This window comes from Lathyrus oleraceus, chromosome 4 (genome assembly GCF_024323335.1).
Source record: "Lathyrus oleraceus cultivar Zhongwan6 chromosome 4, CAAS_Psat_ZW6_1.0, whole genome shotgun sequence".
NCBI lineage: Eukaryota > Viridiplantae > Streptophyta > Magnoliopsida > Fabales > Fabaceae > Lathyrus > Lathyrus oleraceus.
The window spans coordinates 127,281,260-127,302,178 of NC_066582.1; the positions used below are offsets into that span (position 1 = coordinate 127,281,260).

At 38.4% G+C, this 20,919-nt stretch overlaps 1 pseudogene; it reads left to right on the top strand.

Moving 5' to 3' along the window:
* The first annotated feature begins 13,059 nt into the window (after window positions 1-13,059).
* LOC127135277 (NADH dehydrogenase [ubiquinone] iron-sulfur protein 3-like) lies at window positions 13,060-13,723 on the top strand (annotated as a pseudogene).
* Window positions 13,724-20,919: the final 7,196 nt, after the last annotated feature.

The window sequence follows — 20,919 nt, forward strand, 5'->3', positions numbered from 1 at the left end:
TGCTACAAAACAAAAAGGTTAATGACATATTTTTGTGTTTTTGGTTAGTGAACAAAATGATAAAAGCAATGATATATAATGCAAGCAAGCTTGGTGATCTCAAACCACTCACAAGGAGGTTCCACCCAAAGGGAAAGGAAGCCAAGATGCTCAATGATCCTTGAGGTTATGCAATGCAATGCTTATGATGCCATGAGGGATCTTAGGGACAAAATTGGGGTCTTATAGATGCCCCTATTTAAGGTCATTCTAGCCGGAGAAGTGAAGGTTAAAATCTTCGTCTCGACGAGATAGAATGGGCTTAAATAATAACAAAGAGACAAATTTTGGTCCCTGAGAGACCTCATGATGCAAATGTATGTATGCAAAACAAACAAAACTCTGTGGGGATATGTGTCCACAAAGAAGAAAAGACATCGGAAAAAAGACAATCCATAGGAGTAATACACTCACTAGGAACAGAGACTCTAACGGGGACTCTCATGGGGATAAGAAAAGAAATGCGTGAGCAGGGCACGACTCAAAACTAGGGAAGTAAAGGACTGACACTACGTGAAAAGGTCACGACTCAAAACTGGGAAAAGAGTTTCCAAAGGGGATAAATCCAATGGAAAGACACAAACTGACTCAAAGATGCATGTATTGGGGAATACGCCAATACAACAAAACTATCCGTAATGGATACTTCAGATAAAAATCCGGACTCAGGCTAGGGAAAGATATGAACAAAACATCCCTGCCAGGGAAAAATGCATGTATTGGGGAAAACGCCAACACAGCAAAAGGATATCAACAACAGAAACTCCGCTAGGGAAATCTAAAAAAACTTTCTAGGGGAAGCAAAGGGATGAGGTGTTACTGGCTACTGGGTAACAAACTCGGGAAGAATGAATATCTAAGACCGGTATAAGGGTGAGAGATATCAATCAACCAAAACATCTGAGGAAGACCTAGAAACGGTATATTTCGACTCAGGAAAATCTGACTCCACAGGGGACCAAGGTCATAATAGGGAGAAGAAAGGAAGGAACACCAGGGATACCGGCTACTGGGTATATAATAGGTGACCGACCAAGGCGTGAATTGGTGTGTATGCCAAAACACTCATCATCCTGAAGAGAGCAGAAACGCAAACTTGTTTATAGGATGGACATTCGATTCCGCAAAAGGGAATACGAATCTTACTCGAATGGAGAAGGACAGAAGACTTCAACCAAAGAGCGCATGAGCTATATTATCTATTGTCGTCAAAACGTAGATAATATACTCGAAAGGAAGGAACACCAGGGATACCGACTACTGGGTATATAATAGGTGACCAACCAAAGCGTGAATTGGTGTGTGTTCCAAAACACTCATCATCCTGAAGAGAGCAGAAACGCAAACTTGTTTATAGGATGGACATTCGACTCCACAAAAGGGAATACGAATCTTACTCGAATGGAGAAGGACAGAAGGCTTCAACCGAAGAGTGCATGAGATATATTATCTATTGCCGTCAAACCGTAGATAACATACTTGAAAGGGAAGGAACACCAGGGATACCGGTTATTGGGTATATAATAGGTGACCGACTAAGGCGTGAATTGGTGTGTGTGCCAAAACACTCATCATCCTGAAGAAACCAGAAACGCAATCTTGTTTATAGGATGGACATTCGATTCCGCAAAGGAAAAACGAATCTTACTCAAATGGAGAAGGACAGAAGACTTCAACCAAAGAGCGCATGAGCTATATTATCTATTGCCGTCAAAACATAGATAATATACTCGAAAGGAAGGAACACCAGGGATACCGGCTACTGGGTATATAATAGGCGACCAACCAAAGCGTGAATTGGTGTGTGTTCTAAAACACTCATCATTCTGAAGAGAGCAGAAACGCAATCTTGTTTATAGGATGGATATTCGATTCCGCAAAAGGAATACGAATCTCACTCAAATGGGGAAAGACCACAAGGCTTCAACTGAAGAGTGCATGAGATATATTATCTATTGCCGTCAAAACGTAGATAATATACTCGAAAGGAAGGAACACCAGGGATACCGGCTACTGGGCATATAATAGGTGACCGACCAAGACATGAATTGGTGTGTGTGCCGAAACACTCATCATCCTGAAGAGAGCAGAAACGCAATCTTGTTTATAGGATGGACATTCGATTCCATAAGGAATATGAATCTTACTCGTCTGGAGAAGAACAAAAGACCTAGACCAAAAAGCGCATGAGATATATTATCTATTGCCGTCAAAACGTAGATAATATACTCGAAAGGAAGATTATCCACAACCGGGTAGTAGGTTAACAAAGGATAAATCGACTGAGGCGTGAATTGGTGTGTGTGCCAAAACACTCATCATCCTGAAGAGAACAGAAACGCAATCTTGTTTATAGGATGGACATTCGATTCCACAAGGAATACGAATCTTACTCAACTGGGGAAGAACAAAAGACTTCAACCAAAGAGTGCATGAGATATATCATCTATTGCCGTCAAAACATAGATAATATACTCGCATGGAAGATTATCCACAACCGGGTAGTAGGTTAACAAAGGATAAATCGACCAAAAAGAGAAAGGCATCGGGATACCAAACTAGGTATATAACGATGACCAATCAAGGGAGAAACATTCGTTACCAGTAACAACAGGGTAGACGAGAGATGACTCACTGGGGATAAATTGCGCAGACAAGGCAACTATCTCAGCAAATGGGGTAGAATGAATATTCGATTCCGCAAAGGAAAAACGAATCTTACTCAACTGGGGAAACACAAAAGGCTTCGACCGAAGAGTGCATGAGATATATCATCTATTGCCGTCAAAACGTAGATAATATACTCGAATGGAAGATTATCCACAACCGGGTAGTAGGTTAACAAAGGATAAATCGACCGAAAAGAGAAAGGCATCGGGATACCAAACTAGGTACATAATGATGACCAATCAACAAAGGGGAGCAACAATCGTTATCGGAAAACGGTAAATGAAAGAGGACCCGCTGGGGATAAATTTGCTTACTCAGAGCAATCATCAACAAAAAGGAAGGAATATCAATACCGAATACTGGATAATGATAACCAACAAAGAGGGGATTACATCTACCGAATACTGGGAAGAAAACCACAGAAGAGTAACCGTCATCGGTTAGGATGAACAACAAAGGTTAACTCTGCAAAGGGGAGAAATAGGATTTACAACTACCAGATACTGGGTAGAAGACCAAAGACTCAGCTGAGGATAAAGATAGGGTTTACAACTACTGGATACTGGGTAGAAAACCATAAATTCCACTGGGGATAAGATGAATGATTGTCGATTACTGAGCGGTTATTCATCTACCACAGGGAAAAAGCCAGAGACAGTCACGAAAAGGGCCGATTTAGGATCAAACCAAAAAGGCAAACTGAATCAAGACTCATTCTACTGAGGATATAACTCAATAGGGGAACCCATCCCAATGTATGTGTTGGGAGGAAACGGAAACAACCGTCGTCCACGAGGATATAACTCAGTGGGGAAATGGCATGAAAGATAACACTTTCTGCTTATGGGGCTGACTCTATATGGAGGGATCAGACACCAACCTCTGCTTGGGGAGATATACCACCAAGTAGCAGGAGATAACAAACAATAGATATATGGCAAATAATGCAACATGAATATCTGAATGTTATAAGTATGCATGTATATGCATGGTTTATGTATGATGAATGCTGACAAACAGACATATCTAACACAAACAGGTCCAGGAATCAACCACCCGGTACTACATCTCAGGAGAGAAAGCCATGATCACCGGGGAACATCCAATCTGCTGGAGATCCGAGATGCTAAGAAGAAAAAACCTTGCCAGGAAAACAGAGATATCAGGAAATCACAAAATCTCTGGGGGATGAATCATCAGTCAATCCGGCTAGGGAAGAGAGTTCACTGCACAGGAAGAAACTGCCACAAAGCAACTCTACTGGGGGAATCTAGAGATACTAGGAACGACAATATCTCTGCAGGGGATAACACCATCACAGATAAAATCCAACAACTCTACTAGGGATCTATCTGAGGAAGAAAAGATTGCTCTTCAGCTGAAGGGGAGAGTGGTGAACATCTGAACAAGCATACCACTCTTGGATAGACCACAAATCTCAGCTAGGGAGAAGAGCTTAATGCGCAAGTAGAATCTGGCACAAAAGCAATTCTAGTTGGGGAAACTGTCATCACAGATAAAATCCACCACACCAACAACCTGCTCGAGACTGAACCATCATAGATAAGATCCAACACACCAACCACTCCGTTGGGGATCTATCTGAGGAAGATAACATCATCAGGGATAAAATCCAACACACCAACAACTCCTGCTGGGGATGAACTATCCGAGGAAGTGAAGGAATAATGGGGACCAACCACCAAATACCGAACCTTCCAAAGAAAACACTTCTGCTGAGGAGGGAAGACCGCTGCTCTGCTGAAGTGAAAAGGGACAAATAAATCTTCCCAACACCCTGCTGAGGGGAAGAAGCCACAAAAGGCACTCTGCTCGGGAGAAAACCGCAAAAGGCTCCGGAGGAAGAGGATACAGTCAAATGTCAGGGATATGAACACATGTCTTACCTTGTTGGAAATCATACCACCCTTGGGAGAGCACTGAGAATTCCTTAAGTATCCTTTCATCATTGTGAATTTTCACTTTGTTCAAAAACAATTTGTGAAAAATTTGTTTGTTTAAAACAATTACATTTTATCAATTAAAACATGCAAAACATTTGTTGAATAGAAACAAATAAGAGTGCAAATAATTGGATAAAAGCTCAAATTTATTTGATGGAATGGTAGCCTGCAAATGGCAAGACTCCATAGATCTTTTACAAGTTTGAAATTGGTGATATATATTGGAAAAGGGCTACATTGAAAATAATGACCATTTCTCCACCAATTCCGAGTTCGATGTATTCGAAGCTTCAGTTGACGACGAATGAACAAGAATTTCTGACGGATGACAGAAGTAGAACACAGTCTTGTCAGGATGCAGTTACTTGCCAAATCCCTAGTTTTTGCCTAGATTGCCCCAGGATGAGGTACTCAATCTAGCGGGATGCAAATATTCGTTTTTTTCATGTCTCTAACTTTTGTCTGGATCGCCCTTTCGGGTTTTCAATCCACCGAGACGCTCATTTTTGCCTAAGCCGCCCTTTCGGGTTTTCAACTTAGCGAGCTATTCTGTTTTTATTTTAGGCGAAGTATTTCTTGACTGCATCTGAATTCACAGGACGAGTGAAATCCTCCCCATCCATAGTTGTAAGTATCAAAGCACCGCCTGAAAAGGCTCTCTTAACAACATATGGACCTTCATAGTTTGGAGTCCACTTGCCCCTGGAATCGGGCGCGAAAGACAAGACTTTCTTGAGCACAAGGTCACCTTCTTGGAACACACGAGGCTTGACCTTCTTATCAAAAGCTTTCTTCATTCTCTGTTGATATAACTGACCATGGCACATGGCAGTTAATCTCTTTTCTTCGATCAAATTCAGCTGGTCGTAACGACTCTGAACCCATTCTGCATCAGTCAACTTAGGGTCTGAGGGCGCCATTTTTTATTTTATTTTTCTCTACATTTCTTCTTCTTTTTTTGATTTTTGATTTTATTTTTCACCCCTTTTTTTAATTACATCTGTAAAACCCCCAATTTGACTGTTTCTAGGTTCTCAAGATGCGGTTGAATGATCTTCTTTTCATGCTCAAGTAGACGGGTATTCTCGTCAGGAATCTCGTCAACATCATCTTCCTCTGCCTCAAATACAGGGAACTCAAAATTGGGAGATGGCGTTGGATCATTATGTTCAATGGGTTTAGAAATCAACCTGCATAATGATTTTGGATATGAAAAGCTTTTAGAAATCAAACAAGGCAATCATTATGCAGATGAAAAGATTGCTTTTATTCTTGTTTAGGGTTTTTTGTGATCACCAATTTCACGCAAAAAGCGAAAAGGGAAAACAATTGGAAAAACAAACATTTAGCATGAATTTATTGAATGAAAATATCATTGTATTAATGTTGCCAACAATGTCATCACTTCTCCTTTTGGCATGGGAGAAGGGTTTTCAAACAAAGTGAACATTATGTTGACTTGAGGACGATTGTAGGAACATCCACAGCGACCCAATCGTTGCAGATTCCTCCAGGGATGACAAAATTGTCAGAATCCCCTGCATCCTCTTCCAAGATAGCAACAGCTTCTTCCTCCTGACCAGTGTGGATGAAACCTCCACTCTTGAACAACCCTTTCTCATTGAAGACCCCAGAAGAAAAGCCTATGCCAGCCCGGGACTTGTTGTCTTCTAGCTGAATCATTTTTCCTAGACCAGCAACTGCACCACATTCAATGGCCAATTTCGCATCTCTATAGGAAGCAAATGAAGGAGTTCTCTTTTCAACAGGCTCGGCTATAGATAAAGCTTGGAAAGGAGTTCCAACTTCATCCTCAGCATCTATGTATGAGAAGGAAGACAAGTGGCTATCAAAGCACTCAGTCTGGCGACTTCCTCCTTGAGTTCACGGTTCTCTTGCTCTAGATGATCCATCAATCTGGAAGAGTTGGCTCTGGTGTAGTAACGGTGAGTCAGCTTGTCTTCAAAATAAATGAAGAGCACAGAGTTAGACCACAGGACCAGAGGCTGAGAACAACACCTGCTTATGCAAATGATGCATGCAATGCTTGTGCATATGATTTGTTTTTATTTTAAAGGAACTCTAGGGTGTTATTTGCAAATTTTGGAAATATTAAGCATTTTATCGCATTTGGAAATATCTCATAAAATAATTCTTTGTCTTTCCATGTCTGAAAATTTTGCAGATAAACCCCTGAAGTTCCTTGAAATTTTTCTTTTTATCTGATGATATGGATGCAGATGAATGCATCAATGCATGAATGCACCAATCACACTCAAGGATCAAGCAAAGCACACCAGACAAAGGTCATGGGATGGATCATATTGTCCTTAATATCAATCATCCATTTTGGGGGATTATGGTTTTCACCTTATCGACACCCAAGTTCCATTGATATTAAGGCCATATGAACGGATCGACCATGAATCAAGGGTTTGTTGCGAGTCACGAGCATGGAGTCTCGGTTAAGAACCACCCAAAGGGAGTGTACTAGGGTTTAAACCTGCCGATCATGTTCTACCAGAGGTTCCCATAGTCATCATCCCATCTTTCGAATATTATTGGAGAAACGACTACTCGTATTCCAAAAATATTCTCAAGAGAGACTCTTATGAGTGTAGTATCACGTAACAATCATATCAAATCTTACATTTGAACGACCTCCGCACTACGTCCTAAAAATAGGCTAAGATGGGTTTGGTAAACTAAGGTCCTGGGCTTCTAAGGTCTATATTGGAAAGAGTAATGTCGAACCACAACTTACTTGTGTGACATTATTGATCCCAACATGACCTCCACCAAGTGAATGGACTCACAAGTCAACTTACTAAGGAATAACTCCACACAAGTCGACGAGACTACGCCATTCTCCTATCTTAAGTGCACTCGAGTTCGGGTATAGAACTCATCTCACAAAGATCACCAAGCACACAAGCAATTAATATATCAAGCAATTCAATCATTACAAACAATACAGTAATCCCAAATTGCACAAAAATATGTCATAAACAATATAATACAACAAGTGTGAAAAGTTGGCAAAACCCACCAGGAAATTAATATCCCCAGCAGAGTCGCCATGTTTCTGTAGCGGTGTATTCGTTACCATTGGAGATATTGACTAAATCCAAGGTAAATCATACAAAGTCGAGTCGCCACCGCACTTCTATTTATCCAAAGGAAAGGTTAGAAAGCGAACAAAAACCTAAAAGTTTTACAAACAAAACTAGTAAAAGAAGGTCAGAGATCTGGGTAAGGGGGTTGGTTATGCAATGGGAAGGTGTTAGGCACCCAATGCATCCTAGGTACTCCTAGGGAGCCCTTTTCACGCTTGTTGCAAAGGTTATTGTTTATGAAAATTATTTGTGCAAACATGATTGAAGAGATGAGAAAAGAATATACAAGTTTATTTACATTTTGTGTTTGGATGGATGAACCCATTGCCTACGTACCCTCTTATGAAAAGATTAGGATCAAAACCTCGTAGTTCGGGTAAAAGATTTCAAAACAAGTGAGTGGATTGATTGGTCCAAAAGCCTTAAGGTCTTTTGTTATCAAAGGGAGAAAACTCGACCTGAAAAACCACAAGTCCACCATGTGAGGATAACTTCGACATGCTAGTGAGAGGTTAGCCCTATAATAAGCATGGAAGGCTTACAATCCAATCACTAAGGACAAAGGTGAGTATTACATCTACCACGAAGATAACTCAAACCTAATAGCAAAAGGTTATGAAAAATTTGATTAAGAAGTGATCATTGAAACCACAAAAGAAACACATTTGAATGGGTTGCATTAACCAATTAGAAGTATGTACAAAATGGTCAAAGTTGACTTAGAGATTCAATTCACAATGAGTATTATGAAAAGAAAGTTTGAAAATCAAAAGCCTAAGGCTTAGGTTTCTAATGTTGAAAATAAGTCAAATGTTTGCACAAATGTTTTTTGGTTTGGGTTAGGATGGAGAGAAAGGTTAAGGGTGATGGTTAGGGATAAACCACACTAGGAGTTCCTTTCTCGAGATCATAGAGATGATCCAAGTAAGTTCCTTTGGAAAGAGCAAGCACAAGGCAAAAACAAATAAACAAGTCTCAAAAAAGACCACAAATGAAAGGAAACAAGCTGCCAATATATGGACTTACACCCAACTCCTGAAAAAAGCAAAACGGAAACAGAATGCCAATATATGGACTTAGATCCGACTTCAAACAACAAAACAGAAACAGAATGCCAATATATGGACTTAGATCCGACTCTAAACAACAACATGGAAACAGAATGCCAATATATGGACTTAGATCCGACTCCAAACAACAAACAAATGTCAAAAGCAAACATGCAAAAGCATGCAATGCAAACAATCATCACACACTATATACAAACAAGAGGCTTCAAACCAAGGGTGGGCTTTAGTCAAGAGGGGTCATATCAACCTCGACAAACAAGCCAAACTGTGCAAAGGTAGTTTGTAGCTCTTAACCACTAACATTGAGAGTTAGGGTGAAGGTGATCAAAGATGGAAATGAGGATGAGACCTCATGCTCTTAACCCTGGCCTGGGTGAGCTCATGATAAAAAAAGCGTGGGGATCCAGAAAGTGAGATCCTATTCCACTGGACAGACACTGGACAAAGATCTTGGGTTCTTGTTCAAGAGCATCAGCACGTAGTGCGAGCATAATGAACGACTCACTGAATAACGGGGGATTGATTGTTAATCCCTTCTATCCGTCAATTGCCTCTTCACTTAGGAGGACTTATAAAGTACCACATGCCTCATTTAGAGGTCTTTGGCACAAATGTAAACAATCACAAACAGAGCCTCTTAAGGAGGACTTCAGCCAAATGCCTGCCAAAAAGGTGACAGGACTTCCAGACTACATGGAGTAAGAGAATAGCTACCTAAGTTGTGTATCAACCATAATCCAAAGTTCAAGCGATAGCTAAAAGCTAGCCACTAATGTACCTGTACAAAAGCTAAACAGTTAATATCTCAATCAGAAAACAAACAGACAAACAGTCCAACTGTTACACAATTCAATGTACAATGGTCAAGCAAGCAAATGAAGCAATGAGCTCAACACATCAACTCAAATCCCTATAAAACACAAAGAAGTTAGAACACAATCCAATTTGCATCTCAAAAGGTGAGCAACTCAACCATTAATGCTAAGTGTCCAAACCTGAAACACAAGTCAAGGTTAGTTCATGTACAAAACACTAGTACAAAGACTAGGTTTAAAACCAAATCAAATGATCAAAACAGAAGTCAATTTTTCACATATTGCACATTCAAACAATTAAGAAAATGTCCTCAAAAGGACCAACATCAATTCATAAGGCAAAGGCATCATATGATCAATGTAAAGCAAAGGCAAGCAAAGGTGCACAAAGTGGACATCCAAATTAGAAAATCCAAATCAAAACAGAAAAGCATCCAAGGGCCATGAAATTTTTTATGTGAACTCATCATGTCATGAACAAACAATGCGGAAAATATCAAATCTAGAAGGTTCCAAATGATAGGTGAACAAAAATGCACAAATGCAATACCAAAAATGTGACACAAATTGTCACATACATCTACATGTGTCAAAAGCAGTGATAGCATGTGATAAAAAATTCAAACCAGTGCTCAAAAATTCATATCACATGTGATGATCAAGCATGCAAAAATTCAGTTCAATTGGATCAACACATAGCATTTCACAAAGCATTGAATGTAACATGTCAATTTAGCACAATGTCCAATCAAAAATTCCAAAATAAAAATCCAGAAAAAAACAATTCATGAAATTAATCCTATAAAAAACTAGACATCAAAACCAGATTGTGAAAAAAAATTGGAGTCAATTTGGAGCATTTTACTAATTTTTATGATTTTTAGAAGATGAATGAAATAATATGAAATATTAAAATGAAATGGAGGGAAATAAAATTTGAATTAAACTCAGAAACAATCTCAGCCACATGATTAGGCGCGAGAAAACGATCAAACGGACCAGATTCAAACATTAAAGCACACCGTTTCATTAATCAGCGTGGCAAGCATAGTCAGCAGTCAATTACACACAAGGCACGGTCAAAGCATGGTATCCAATAGAATAAACACGCAAGCGAAACATTCAGCAACAACTCAGCATAAGTGAAACGCAGCGTTTCACTTAATGTGTTGGCACGCAACGTCAGCGAGTCAACAACACGCAAGCATAGTCAAACGCATCTAGGCCAATGAAACAGACACTAGGCGCAAACGTGGAAGCCACACCAGCAACAACTCAGCATAAACCCTAGACGAACCAGACGGCGGAGCCGGTCGTCTTCTCCGGCCGTCTCCGGCAGAGTTCATGATTTTTTTTCCAGAATTGGACGTATCATACACCGTTCGAAAGATCTTTCCACCAGGATTCAAAATATCATACTCAAATCAACTAATTCATGCTAGGTTTTCCAGATCGAGCAAAAACGTTTTCAAGATCCAAACTGAATGTTCATCATACAAACTCATTTCTCAACCAAATTCAAAACTAATCATATCAGCATGTTCAGCAAAGCAAGATTCACACAATCATATCAAGAAATTTTCAAAAGGAGGTGATGAAATTTCAACTTACTTGAACTGCAGTGCTATGAACGCGTGTCCTCAGGCTCTCACAATCTCCAGATCTACTCCTCTATGCTTGACTAGAAGCTTTGTGCAAGAAACAACAGCTGAAACCACCTAAATTCACTTCAATTTCAGAAATTCATTGACATGTAAGTTCACTTGTTCTGCTCGAAACTGGACTGAATTCTTCAAAGTAAAGGATGGATCTTGCTCAATGATGCTCCATGATCAAGAATATGCAAGAGTTTTGAGGAATTGTGTGAAGAATTTTGAGTTTCGAAGAGAGAGAATTTGGAATTTTTTTATCTGAATTATGTTCTTCTCCTGTAAATGCAGTTAGGGTTTGGCTTATATACTCCCTGTTAATGACTTTGCTAATCACACTTTCCATGTATTAATCAAGATTAGGGAAATATGGATTAATTTGCATAAATGCAAAAGTGAGGTAGCATGGCCATGTAGCACGTGAACAGTACCATGCTGAGCTTCAAATCCACTTAAAATCAACCAATAAACATGATGGAAGTGTCATTTTTCTTGCATCTTGAACCAAATTTGAATTATGCAATTTCTTTCCAAAATTCACACTTGAGGAATGATGATCATACACACTTTTTCCATGCATGGCAAGGCTTCATTTGAAAAGTATTGGTCATGAAGAGCATTTTGCAAAAAGAATGGACCAATTTGGAGTTTTGAATCAATAGTTATGTCACTTTGAACTTCCATGTACACTTTGTGATCATTTGGCCATAACTTCTCAACCAATCATCAGATGGACATGATATAGGACTTTTTGGAAATGGGAGAGAAAGATATACAACTTTCATGTTCACGAAAAGTCCATTTGAAGCTTCTTAGATGTTGATAAGTCAAGTTGAATGTGAACTAGAAACTTGCTATTTTTGGAAACTTGAAATTACAGGTCACTTTCCATTTTTGGAAACTTTTGCCATGACTTCAAAATCTTCAAGATAGATGATTGAGATGACAAATAGACTTTGTTTGAACATGAATGAGGTGTTTCAAATCATTTCCCCAACCTCCAAGTCCTCAGTTAACTGCACAGTTGACCATTTGGTCTTCAGATGACTTGGAATGCCTTGATGGACGTGAGCCTCAAACCCTTGATGAACTGGCTCCAAAATGGAACCTTAGCTTATGTAAGCTCAATATGATGATCATGTGGTCCTTATACTAAGGAAAATATCTTAGCTCTTGCACCAAGGATGCTCTTGAAGTGCTTGACCTGTGCTTGCTTGATGCTACAAAACAAAAAGGTTAATGACACAGTTTTGTGCTTTTGGTTAGTGAAAAAAATGATAAAAGCAATGATATATAATGCAAGAAAGATTGGTGATCTCAAACCAATCAAAAGGAGGTCCCACCCAAAGGGAAAGGAAGCCAAGATGCTCAATGATCCTTGAGGCTATGCAATGCAATGCTTATGATGCCATGAGGGATCTTAGAGACAAAATTGGGGTCTTACAAGGGGAATTACACATTTGGTTTGAAACTCTCTATCTAAGAGTCTTAGGTTCTACAAAACCTTAAAGTAATATGCAAGCTTAGTTGAGTTCAGTTATGCAAAGTAATTGCATATAGAAAAGAGAAGTGGTCGTTGAAGCACTAGAAATATCATAAGAGAAAGAAGAAAGCTAGTTTTTGCCCACCGAATCCCATGTCTTTCTTAGTTAGTCAACCTAACCAGAAATTTACATTACAAGAAGTCTTTCCTAAAAGAAAGAAAAGTTGATAACTTTTACTGTGAATATATAATCATGCCAAGTTGGCGCAAGTTTTTTTTAGCAAGAAAATAATATGAACGAGGAGAAAGCATTCATTATCTTTATATGGATAGTCGATTCTTATTAAGATATTGTTTATATTCTTTACCCGAAAAATGGGTTTACTATTTTGAAAGATCGGAACATGGGAATAGATATGGTACCAAAACGGAGTACCTATTTCATTTTTTTGTGCTTTCTTAAATTGCATACCTATACAAAGGTTCAAGTTTAGATAGATATTTTTGGAGTTGATTATCCCTCTCGAAAATGAAGATTTGAAGTGGTCTATAATTTACTAAGTTCTCGGTATAACTAATGCATTCTTATACAAACCAGTGCAGACGAAGTAACACGAATATCTCTGATATTCAGCCTATTTCCATCAGCCAAATGGTGGGAGCGAGAAGTTTGGGATATGTTTGGTGTTTTCTCCATTAATCATCCAGATCTACGTTGTATATAAATAGATTATGGTTTCGAGGATCATCCATTACAGAAATACCTTCCTCTGAGTGGATATATAGAAGTATGATATGATGATCCAGAGAAACATGTGGTTTCTGAACCCATTGAGATGACCCAAGAATTTCTCTATTTCGATTTTTCTAGTCCTTGGGAACAACATATGTGATGAATAATTCAGAAAGAATCATAATAGGTCCATCTCTATAGGAAATGTTATTTGCTTTGTAAGAAGAAGAATAAACTGATATGAAATGAAAGAGTTCGCATGAAATGTCTTGATCGTCAGATATCATTTTCCAATAGTAGTGATAAGTCTTATTGAATGATTTCCTGCAATTCTTCCCAGTATGTCATGAGTAAAGAATCCATCTACAACTCTCGATCTATACAAAATGCACTAGGTATTTGTGTTTCTTTCGATTTCATTGATAGAAGAAGAGCCTCACTCTATAGGATTAAAGGAACTAGAGCTTTATTTTAAAAATTAAAATTAAAAAGTAAAGGGTCCTGAAAACATAATGTAATAGGTTGTTATTCTAGGCTCGATCTTCCCCTTAATGGAAAACTAAAGCAGTAACACGCCTTATATTATTTTTTAGTAAAGCAAAGCAACCTTTCGTGCCATGTGCTCACATTTTTTGTCGTATGGTTGGAAGCTAGCGGTAGAGCTTGCTTACGTATATACTGAATCGAGACTTTCCATGGATCTTTGAATAGCCTCACTTAAAACTAGTAGACACACTGAGCTACCACGTACCCCTCTCTCGTGTCGTATACTATGGATGGTCACATTAGCCCCTCGATGGCATGGCAGGATTTCCCATTGATTGTTCCTGAAGTGAGGTCAATCATTCTTTCTTTTGGGAGATCCTTAATTCTGGAAAGAAGGAAAGACATCAATCCATACCAGCAGCATCCGAAAATGAGTCTTAGCTTTAGGTAGTCTTTCCCCACTTAGCTTTGCTAGGCAGGCTTCCCCGGTTGTGCCATTCGTAAATTCCTTCTGTTCTCCACCAATTCTTTTTGAATTTTATTTTTCTTCCATTGTCTTGCTGAACTGCTTTTCATGTTGAAGCTTTTACGGGTGCTTTTGATCATGCTGGTTCAGAATGCTTTCTCATAAAAATATTAAATCTCTCTTTTATGTACATTCACCGAGACAAGTACAAAATATTGCTTGGAGATTAGATCTTATCTTCTTTTGCTTGGTTTCCCTAGGTGGTGCGGTTGGGGAGTAGAGACCTCGATGTCGGGTCGTTCCAAAGTGACTTGTTATTGTTGTTGCAGTGCTTCTTGTTCATAATCCATTAATTTATTTTGAATATTTGCCTTCCTTACAAGGAATTGGATTCGAACCAAGTATAAGATATTAAAAATGTCGGAGAATCTCGATATTTTATTTTTCAGCATTAACACGATTAAATCTTCTTTTTTACTAGTTGATTCTTCCTTTCCCTCTCTTCTCACTCCTCGGGTTTAGCTCCCGACGGAAGGGAAAGGAGAAATGCATTAGGGGTAGCTGCTTTTGTCTCCAGTAATGGATGGATAAGGTGGTAGTGCAAAATTTTGGAGTAGCAGTAATAGAAGAACTTCTAGCTTGGTTGTCCGGTCCTCTTCACCGATCTCCTAGCCCGATGAATCAAACATCTTTGGGCATCTGGTTTCAAAGTGATATTGGTTAGTCGCTTTCTGTTCATTCTTACCCCTGACTACCGGACCCCATTGGTTAAGTTAGGGCAAGAATAACTATCAGACTATGATCACAGGCCAAACCGACCCTCCTTTATTCTAGTCCAGTTAGAGAGGGAAAAGTCCCATCCGTTCCAGAAGTCACAGAGAAATGGAAGGCTTTAATACCAAAAAATACGGGGGCATAATCTACAAATGGGTAAGCCTGGTGGTTCAATTTGAGCCTAGACAACAACCAACATTGGCTGCTATTGACACTTGGAGCTTTTGCTTCTCCAACCATTCTAGTGAACCGATCAAGACCAACAACTATAAAAACCCTGTGCGGGTTTTGCAAAGGCAGCCTTAATAAAAATCAATAAAAATGCCCTCCTCGGGAAATAAATTCGATTAACCTCTACCTTGTTGGTTAATCCCAAAGGACGCTTCCCTGAGAGAGCGACTATAAGATAATCTTTTTTTCCAATTAGTTTAGATAGAGTAGTTTTCTTTCCGCAGTCTGATGTTCCTTTCTTCTAATGAGTCAATATAAAACCTACTTAAATGGCTCTTTAAAGAAGGGCTTGATTTACACGAAAAATTTGAGAGGGTCAACCAGTCCATTTATCATCCCAACTCTCACCCAAATAAGCTCAGGAGTTTAGGTGCTATAGATTGGTGAAGCTCAACCACAAGTAACTTCCAGAAAGGATATCTAGTTTTTGTCCTTCTCGGGTTCCAGTCCAATCTTTTGCTGCTTCCCTCGGCCTATACTTAATTTTAGACTTTTTGTTCTAGGCCTCAGGCTTACACAAGTCTAATTCTTCCGCTATCGATATTGGATCTGAGCCTTCCTTGAAAGAATCGCAAACAAAGAGTCAATTGCTTAGCTTATCAAGATCTCCCCCTCTTTCTTTCCTTTTGCACCAAAATTCCTTTCTCTTTTCTATTTAGCTTCTGTCAAACATTAGACACTGACACATGTGCTCCACCTGAGGATCACCCATACGCACGAGCACAGACTGGTGTACACTCTCTGCATATTACGGGACTTAGGCCTTTGCATTAAGCACATGTCTTCTACAGGTCTAGAGTATCACAACTAAAGCAAAACCTTCTTTTCGGTTGTACGCGCCCGGGAGAGAGAGAGACATCTCTTGTTTCTGCCTTCCTTACTACTTTGACATAGTCATCTATGTACAGGTCTGCACTCAGGGGAGATGCAGTCCCCCATGTATGACATCGTTCATCCTTCATTGATGAATGTTAAGATGAAATCACAAGAGACTACCACCCTTTCTAAACCTAAGAAGCTTGTATCTAAGATTTAGACTATCCCCCAATCTCAAACAAGTTTTGAGAATAAGAATAAACCCATGTCACAAAGTAACCCCTTTTATAAAAGAGATATAATCAAGAGTTCAACACTACAAGTCTATGACCTTCACTCATACAGGTCTATAGGTGAATTCGCAGTTTCAGCAACAATCAGTCCAACAGACTCAACTTCAACCGCAATAATTTCAAAGAGCCTTAGGTGTGAGAGCAGGTTCAACCAGTTCCGCTATAGCATTCTCAGGTGAGACCATAAAAATATCCCTTCCACTAGATCAGTCTCAACAATACCTACAACCTCCTCAACTTCAGAGGTCAGTCAATACTTGGAAAGCCCCTACTCAACCTTACCAAGATCCTCTTCTATCCAAATAATCCCGCTAGTAGCCCCTCATCCAAAGAAATTGTCTCCCCAAGACAAGAAAGCAACCTATCTTACTAATAATGATGGTTTTGGCTTGTTCTAATTCTAAACCAAATAAGAGTGCAAGAGACGTAGGTTAGAGAGTTTCTATGCGCTTTACTAATAAAAAAATAAGGGCTAAGGTGTAAGAACTTCCATCTATAGTAACCTTAACATCGACTATGTTTATGAATAGTGTGTATAGGTATCGATCATAGAATTTTAAGACCCCAATTTTGACCCTAAGATCCCTCATGCTATCTCATCATTTGCATTGACTTTGGGATCACACCTTGACATCTTCCTTACCCATCATTCATTGGGTTTGCATTGGGAGAGATCACCAAGCACATTTGATTGTATCATACTTCATTTTTATTTGTTTACTAACAAAAATACCAAAAATATGTATAAATATGTCTATGTATATGCTTTGTTTCTTTTATAGGTAATGTGTGCATCCACCAATGCCCTATCAAGCTCACAACTAGGGTTTGAGACCCTCAATTCAAGGAGATCAATAAAGAGATGGTTCACAGTGGTTCTAGACATCATATATGGATCCCCATGTTTTTCATTTATCATTTAGATCAAGAAATCATCAAGAGTTTGAAGCTTGTTTTCCTTGGAAACCCTAATTCATCTGGGTATCTTGTGTGACTTCCTCAACAAGTTTCTTCAACAAATGGTACAATATGTCAGGGGATACTTCATCATACATCATACTATGCATATATGATTCTCCATGAGCTCAAAAGATCAAGGTAACTTCAATTTTTTAAGTTGGTTCAAGGAGTTTGACCAGAGAAAGTCAATTGGTCAAAACTGGAGTTCCTTAGACCCTATCTCCTATAATTTTTGTCATATGAAAACTATTCCAAAAGAAACGTTACTCTCTTTATGACATTCAAAACAACTTTCATGTTGACATCAAGATCTAGTTTTGCTTGGAAAGTCATTTTTTATGTTGAAAGATTATAGGTCATTTTGTCTGTGCCCTAGTTAGAAGGTCAACTTCCAAGGACCATAACTTGCTCAATTTTTATGAGATGAATAACATCCAAGTTTCATGATTAATTTCAATATGTCCTCTCCAACTTTTTATCTTTAATAAATGTCAAATTTAACTTGCAAGGGCATGGTCTAAGAGGAAACATTATTGGTCATTTTGGGTCATCATCATTGAACAAACAATTTTCCTCAACTTCTAAAATGCATAATCCCTCATGCCAAATCCAAATGAGGTCAAATTTGTGACCAAATTGAATAGCATTTAAATAGATACAACTTTTATTAAGGAACCATTTTCATTTGAAACTCATAGCAAAAGTTATTCAAAGTGAAAGAAGTGGTCATTTGACTTGGTACTTAGAAAATTTTCAATTATGTTTGATTTCTCAAACTTCCACCTCAAAATTCATCATGATCCAAGATTCAAATGGAAACGTGTTCAACATAAAAGTTGTTCCCCTTGATGTCACCTTTCCAAAAAGTTCAAGATCACTTCAGTTGGACAAGATTTGAGGGACTTGCGTATGGGTCCTTTCATAAGTTTGTTTTGGCAAGATTTGAATTCAATTGTCCATTTCCTTTTGCATGCTTACATGTTAATGCTGCAGGATCCGTTGTGCACGAATTGGAGTGTGATCAATTCATGAATTGGGTCCAAATCATTGTCCATGCATCCATGCAGCAAAGTTGCTAAAATTGGCAAGATTTCAAAGTTTGTGAAAAGAAACTTGATAGGCTATATATACATGACCATTGTGATCAGAATGAGGATCCATGCTTGCCCAAGCTTTGAACCATTGCTTCCCTAACCTCCATTAAAGGATAAACTTGAAGCTTTCACTTGAAATCAAGTTTCAAATGTCCTTCTGTTTTGAGATTGAAACTCCAAGAATCCAAGCCTCTCTTTGATCCATTTCACTTCCTACAAGCTTTTAGAGTCAAGCCAAGGTAAATTAGAAGCAAGATCAAGCTGAATTGAAGCTACCCAGAGGCGATTTTTCTCAAACTTCTCTTCCTAGACTCTCCCTCATTTTTCAACTATTTTGACTGATTATTGGTTGGCTGAAGTCATTTTCCAAACCATCTAATCCTTTTAAAATGTTTTAATCTTGACCCTTGGTTCTAATTACCATGCTGTAAGACCCCAATTTTGACCCTAAGATCCCTTATGCAATTTCATCATATGCACTAGCATTGGGATCACACATTGGCATCCTCCTTACCCATCTTTCATTGGGTTTGTTTTGGGAGAGGTCACCAAGCACCATGTGATTGTATCATAATTGTATATTATCTTTTTTTTTCTAACCAAAATACCAAAAATATGTCTTTGCATTTGTCTACTCTTTTGTAGGAAGGGCATGATCCCCATTGATCTATCAAGTTCATATCCAGGGTTTAAGACCCTCATTGCTAAGAGCACAACCAAGGAATGATCCACAATGTCTCTAAGCATCATATATGAATCCCAACTATCTTTGCATGTTATTTTGATCAATATTTCTTCAAGATTTTAGAGTTGGTTTGCCTTGGAAACCCTAGTTTGTCTGAGTATCTTGAGTAACTTCTTCAACAAGCTTCTTCACCAATTGATCAAATTTCTCAATGAACGCATCAAAATTCATCATATTATGCATATATGATCTACCATGAGCCTAAAAAGTCAAGATAATTGCAAGTTAGCAAGTTGGTTGATGGTGGTTGGCCAGATGAATTCATCTGATCAAAATTGGGTCTCCCTAGACCCTATCTCCTACAATTTTCATCATATGAAAATGATTCCAAGAGAAACGTTACTTTAAATGACATTCCAAACAACTTTAATGTTGAAGTTTAGAGCTAATTTTGCTTGGAAAGCCATTTTCTATGTTGAAACATTATAGGTCATTTTGTTTAAACCCTAATTTGAAAGTCAACTTCCCAAGGACATAACTTGCTCAATTTTTATGATATGAAATATTTTCAAGTTGCACAATCAAATTCAAGATTTCCACTTCAACTTTGATGCTTGGAGTGAGAGATAAATCAACTTTTATGAGCATGTGATATGAGGATACATTATAGGTCATTTTGGACCAATACCATTGAACAAGTGATTTTCCTCAACTTCAAAAACGCATAACTCTTTCACTATAAATCCAAATTATGTCAAATTGGTGACCATTTCTAAGGTCTTTGAAATATCTACAACTTTGATGAAGGAATATTTCTTATTTGGAGCTCACATAAAAAGCTAAGTAAGGTGACACATTGAAGTATATGACTTGACACTTAGAAAAAATTTCAACATGTTGATATTTCCAAACTTCCACATCAAAATTAACCATGATCCAAGTTCCAAATGGAAAAGTGTTCAACATAATAGTTGTTCCTCTTGATCTAAGGTTTCCAAAGAGTCCTAATTCATTCATTTTGGATCAAGTTTGCTAGGGTTGCGCATGGTGTTAACAGGCCTGCATCAATTGGTAAAATCAAAACTTCAAATGATCATTTCATATTGCCTTGCCAGTCAAGCTTGATTTAGACCTCATTTCATTTGGTTTTGGACCTCAGTGCATTGCTTCATGGGCCAATACACGCCCATGCAAGCTTGAACATCACATTTCCAAATTTGGAATAAATTGCAAGTGTGTAAATAACACTTGAAGTTTCTATAAATAGAGACCCTCTGTGCTCATTTCAAAGGATCCTTGCGTGCCAGCTTTCCCCCCACTCTTTAAACCCTCATAATTTAAAGGAAAACCTCATAATTTTCACTTGAAAATTGAGTTTAAATCTCGCTGTTTAGAGATTCATAAACTCCAGTATCCAAAGCTTCTTACCATTCTTAATCTACTTCTGCAAGCTATTGGAGCAAGATCAAACAAGAATTGAAGCAAGGAGGATCAAGTTCTGTACAACATTGAAGGTATTTTTCAGATTTTTTCTTCTCTTCGATTCTCACTCAATTCTCATCAATTCTCTTGGAT